The sequence below is a fragment of the Gopherus flavomarginatus genome, chromosome 3, assembly GCF_025201925.1.
Source record: "Gopherus flavomarginatus isolate rGopFla2 chromosome 3, rGopFla2.mat.asm, whole genome shotgun sequence".
Lineage (NCBI taxonomy): Eukaryota > Metazoa > Chordata > Testudines > Testudinidae > Gopherus > Gopherus flavomarginatus.
Genome location: NC_066619.1, coordinates 135,605,078 through 135,610,346, shown reverse-complemented (window position 1 = coordinate 135,610,346; position 5,269 = coordinate 135,605,078). Strand labels below are relative to the sequence as shown.

The 5,269-nt window shown below is 46.8% G+C and overlaps 1 protein-coding gene across 4 annotated transcripts in view; it reads left to right on the top strand.

Moving 5' to 3' along the window:
- Positions 1-130: 130 nt before the first annotated feature.
- APTX (aprataxin) overlaps positions 131-5,269 on the top strand; it is a 33,250-nt gene continuing 28,111 nt past the window's right edge. For 3 of the 4 annotated variants that reach the window (XM_050948302.1, XM_050948300.1, XM_050948305.1), the window contains exon 1: positions 131-237. The gene's annotated coding sequence lies outside the window, so the exon portion shown is untranslated. Of the gene's footprint in view, positions 238-2,892; positions 2,985-5,269 lie in introns of all 4 variants that reach the window. The other variant, XM_050948301.1, reaches the window with a different exon arrangement.

Here is a 5,269-nt window from a genome sequence, read left to right as displayed (position 1 = left end):
GCGAAGCCTCGCCCCGGAAGTCCCGCCCCCTCCGTTGCCAAGACGAATCAACGATGGGAAAGGAATGCGGGGAGGAGCGAGGAGACGAGGGCCAATGACAGGCTGTGACCTCTCCTCGTCCCTCCGGGGCCGGCCGCGAGACTACAACTCCCGGCGTGCCCCGCGAGGTAGGCGCCGGCCTCTGAGGGCGACAGCGAGGGGCTGACTGGCCGTTCCCCGCGGGGCGGGAGTGAGGAGGTTTGTGAGGGGGGAGGTGGAGGGCGGGGAGGTTCATAAACGGGGATTGGGGCGTGTGAAGGGGACGGGGAGAAGGAGAGCAAGAGCGGGGCTGGGGCTGGGGCTGGGGCTGGGGCTGGGGGAGAGCGGGGTTGGGGTTGAGGAGGAGGAGGAGGAGGAGAAGAAAAGTGGGGTTGGGGTTGCTGGACTAGGGGGTGGAGAAGAACGGGGTTGGGGTTGCTGGACTGGGGGGTGGAGAAGAGTGGGGTGGGGGCCAGTGGATGGGGGGAGAAGAGGGGGGCTGCGGTATGTGAGCAGGGGCTGGTTCTCTTTTAGTACAAGGCGCATGTGTAATGTGCTGTGATTGAGGCCTGGCCTGTACAGAGCTGCCCCATTTTAAGGCCTTGACAAGATGGGACAGTTCTGCTGTGTTTTTTGGTGTAGTTATATAGTTTAGGTTAAGCTGAATAGGAACAGGTTTAAACTAAACCAAGTTTAAAGTGTCGAAGCAGAGGTTTGCACCAGTTTAACTGCATCACTAAGGGCACATCTTCACTAGTGCTGCCGTGGAAGTGCTTTAAGGTGGCTGTGTAATTGTGGCACAAAGCCACCTCCATGAGGGGAATAGGTACCAGCACTGGTGCACTGTCTACACTGGCACTTTACAGCACTGAAATTTGCAGTGCTCAGTGGGGTGTTTTTTCACACTCCTCCTAAGCAAGAAAGTTGCAGTGCTGTAAAGTACTAGTGTGGACAAGCCCTAAATCTGTTTTAAAAACAAATAATCTAAATTGCTTACATTAGCAAGCTATTGCATAGAATATCAGGGTTGGAAGGGACCTCAGGAGGTCATCTAGTCCAATCCCCTGCTCAAAGCAGGACCAATCCTCAGACAGATTTTTTACCCTTGTTCCCTAAATCGCCCCCTCAAGGATTAAGCTCACAACCCTGGGGTTAGCAGGCCAATGCTCAAACCACTGAGCTATCCCTTCCCCCCAGTGTGTAAGTGTAGGTGTGGTGTAGTGTAGTTAAGGTGTGAATTTAAACAGATGTAAACAGTTATCCTGTTATAACCCCTCCCCCTGTTTGGACAGTCTTGTTCTTTCAGCTTAGTTTAAATTTCATAAGTTAACCCAAAAAAGGTAGCCAAGAATCCTGTGGCACCTTATAGACTAAGAGATGTTTTGGAGCATGAACTTTCGTGGGCGAATACCCACTTCATCAGATGCAAGTGGGTATTCGCCCATGAAAGCTCATTCTCCAAAACGTCTGTTAGTCTATAAGGTGCCACAGGATTCTTTGCTGCTTTTACAGATCCAGACTAACATGGCTACCCCTCTGATACTTGACCCAAAAAAGGTGTTCCTGTAAGTGTGTCCCCCATTGGCTTTTATCAGTATAACTTGGGAGGAGCCCTGATGCTGCTGTCCTATGCTGTGTGAGAGAAAGATCACCATTAACACTCCAAAAGACCCATTGCACTCATGTTAGCTACATCTTCACTGGTAAAAGAAGTGGGATTCTCAGTGATCAATGCTAGGCCTAATGCCATTCAATACTTTCAGTATTGATCTGGACGTAAATATAAAATCAGTACTGATAAAATTTGCAGATGACACAAAAATTGGCAAAGTAGTAAATAATTCTAAGGACAGGCCTGTCACACAGAGCCATCTGGATCACTTGGTAAGCTGGGCCCATTCAAACAAAACATGTTCTAATGCAGCCAAATGCGAAAGTATACAACTAGGATCAAAGATTACAGGTCAACCCTATAGAATGGGGACCTATATCCTGGAAAGCAATTTTCCTGAAAAGGAAGTAGGGGCTATATAGTGGACACGCAACTGAATGTGAGAGCTCAGCGTGATGTTGGGAATAGTGAATAGGAATAAGAGAGTCATTTTACTTCTGTATACAGCACTGGTGAGACCAATACTGTAATACTGCATCCAGGTCTGGTGTCCTCATTTTAAAAAGGATGTTGAAAAATTGGAGAGGGTGCAGAAAAAGCCAATAAAAAAGCTTTGAGGTCTGGGGAAAATGCCTTACAGTGAGAGACATAAAGAGCTCAGGCTCTTTAATTTAACAGCAAGAAATTAGGTGACTTTATTCGTGTATAAGTACTTTAATGGAGAGAAAATACCAGCTACTAAAGGACTCTAATGTAGCAGAGAGAGGCTGGAAGCTGACACCTGACTAATTAAAATAAATATTAAGACAAATTTAGAATAACTATTGGAACAAACCACCAATGGAAATCGTGAATTCTCCCTGTCTTGATGTCTGCAGATCAAGATTGTGGATGCCTTTCTGGAAGATATGCGTTAGCCAAACACCATCTCAATGTACAATCCTAGTAGATTTCAAAGTGGTAGCCGTGTTAGTCCGTATCCGCAAAATCAACGAGAAGTCCTTGAAGCACCTTAGAGACTAACAAATTTATTTGGGTGTAAGCTTTCGTGGGCTAGAACCCACTCCATCAGATGCATGGAATGGAAGATACAGTAGCAGTATAAATCCTAGTAGAGACAAAGCACAGGTAACTTTTTCTCAATGTACCTAGTGTTGAAGACAACCGTATTACCTTCCTCCTTTTCTCTACCCTCCCCACACCCCTGGTTTACCTCAATTAGCTACATCGAGATGAAAACTACAGTGCCTTGTTTCCCCTAGGATTTTACATGGAGATAGCCACTGTCTCTGAATTAGGCAGATTGGGTGTTGTCAACATACCCCAATTGAAGTGATTCATACCCACCAAGGAGGTACTGATCTCTTACCTTTTGCAGTCCCCCACATCCCTGTTGCTACAATAAATAGGTAATGTATAGAGTAGAAACACCACCTAGTGCTGTAAAATATAAACTAACATAAATTCTCTCTGCCCCTAACTCTTTGGTCTAGTCAGCATATCTTGGGGCTGAACGGAGCCCTTCTTTCATGCTTGTTACCCGAATGAAATTCAAATTGACATTAATCAAAGTTCTGCTTGAGTAGAGCATGCTGAATTAAGACCTTTTTTTGTAAAATGCAATAGTAAATGGTTAAAACTAACAGTGATCTGCTTTGTGTGTCACCAGATGAGCTGTACAAACCAAGTATTACTCAGCACTGTGCTGATCTCTCTTCCAGTTTTATATCTCTGACAGCAGTGCTGCATGTTATGTCACTTCCTTATAGGTTGAAAGCTACTGGAATAGACATGCTTCTAGCACAGCGGTTCTCAAACTTTAGCAACCTGAGGACCCCCATTTTGATTTAAAATTTTTCAGGGACCCCCAAGCTCCCCTGCTCAGCCCCTGCCCTGCCCCCTTTCTGAGGCCATGCCCCTGCTCATTCTATCCCCTCTCCCTTTGTCTCTCGCTCTCCCCCACCCTCACTTTCACCAAGTTCGGGCAGGGGGTTGAGGTGTAGGAAGGGGTACGGGCTCTGGGAGGGAGTTTGGGTGTGGGATGGTATATGAGCTCTGGGCTGGGAGTTTGGGTGCAGGAGGGAGTGAGAGGTACGGGCTCTGGGCTGGGAGTTTGGGTGCAGGAGGAGATTGGGTGAAGGGGGGGTGAAGGATGCAGGGTCTGGGCTGGCAGTTTGGGTGCAGGAGGGAGTTTGGCTGCTGGAGGGGGCTCAGCTGGGGCAGGGGGTGGGATGTGGGAGGGGGTGAAGAGTGTGGGCTCTGGGAGGGAGTTTGGGTGCAGGCTCTGGGTAGAAGTGTGGGATGGGGTGAGGGGGGTGGTGCTTACCTCTCGCAGCTCCCAAAAGCGACCAGCACATCTCTGGCAGTGACTCCTAGGTAGGGGGCCTCCACACGCTGCTCTGCCTGCAGGTACCGCACCCACAGCTCCCACTGACCGCAGTTCCTGGCCAATGGGGGCTGCGGAGTTGGCAGTCGGGCCAGGGGCAGTGTGTGGAGACCCTCTGCCCTTGGCCACAAGGATGTGCTGTCCACTTCCGGGAGTGGCGTGGACAGTACCTGCTACTCCCCCTCCCTCCCAGTACCACATCACTGTTCCCCAGCATAAAGGAGGCACTGAGAGGGAGGAGTTGATCAGAGGGGCCCACGGACCCCCTGGAGTATCCCCCGTTTTAGAAATGCTGTTCTAGCGCACCATCGGCTGGCAAGGTCTTCCTTGTCTCAGTCACTTGAATTCATTTTTATTCATGAAAAAAATTGTCTTTACTCAATATAGACACTGAAGTACCATGAAGTGCATCATTATGCCTGGACAATTAGAAAAAGGATTCTAACTATCAGAGGAGTGAAGTTCTGGGACATGCTCCCAATACTAGTGGGGCAAATAACCTAAGTAGTTTTAAGAGGAAGCTTGATAAGTTTGTAAGTAGGATTATATGACAGGGTTGCTTGCAGTTGCAGAGGACTGGATTCAGTGACTCAGAAGGTCACTTGGAATCCTATGTTCCTCTGATAATGGCACTTTGGTACTTGATCCATATGATATGGTGACTGATTAATGTTAAAATTAACTGCTCTGTTTTGAATTTTGATACAAAATCATCTGTAAAATAACAGTTAGCCAGTAATCTGTGCCATTTTAAGATGCCACCAGATTCCTTGTTTTTATAGCTATCCAGTAAGGTATGTCAAGTAAAAATGAAATGGTTACTGGTAATTTATGTGAGGTTTTCCAGAGAGAGAACGTTCCATGCTGGATAGTAGTACGAACATAATTACCTGTTTGGGAGGTACTTTGTATATTCTGTCAAACTTTGTCCCTTTTAGATTTCAACATGATTAGGGTTTTTTCCAGTAGGAAAATTAATGCACATCATAATTTGAGTGAGATGATTTAAGACATGCTTATATGTGTAGTTAAAAAAACTCCACCCACAGTACAAATATATAATTATGTTTAGTCGCTTGATTTATTCAGCATAATAGGTAGCAGTTGTCCTGCTGCAATGCAGATGGATCAAAAACGTAGTGGTGGTGGTGAGAGGATGACGAACCTTTAATCTATAGTTCAGGTTGTAAATATGCCCCAGTAATTTCAGGATGACCCCATCCTGGGAAAATTGCACCAGAGTCTTACATGAC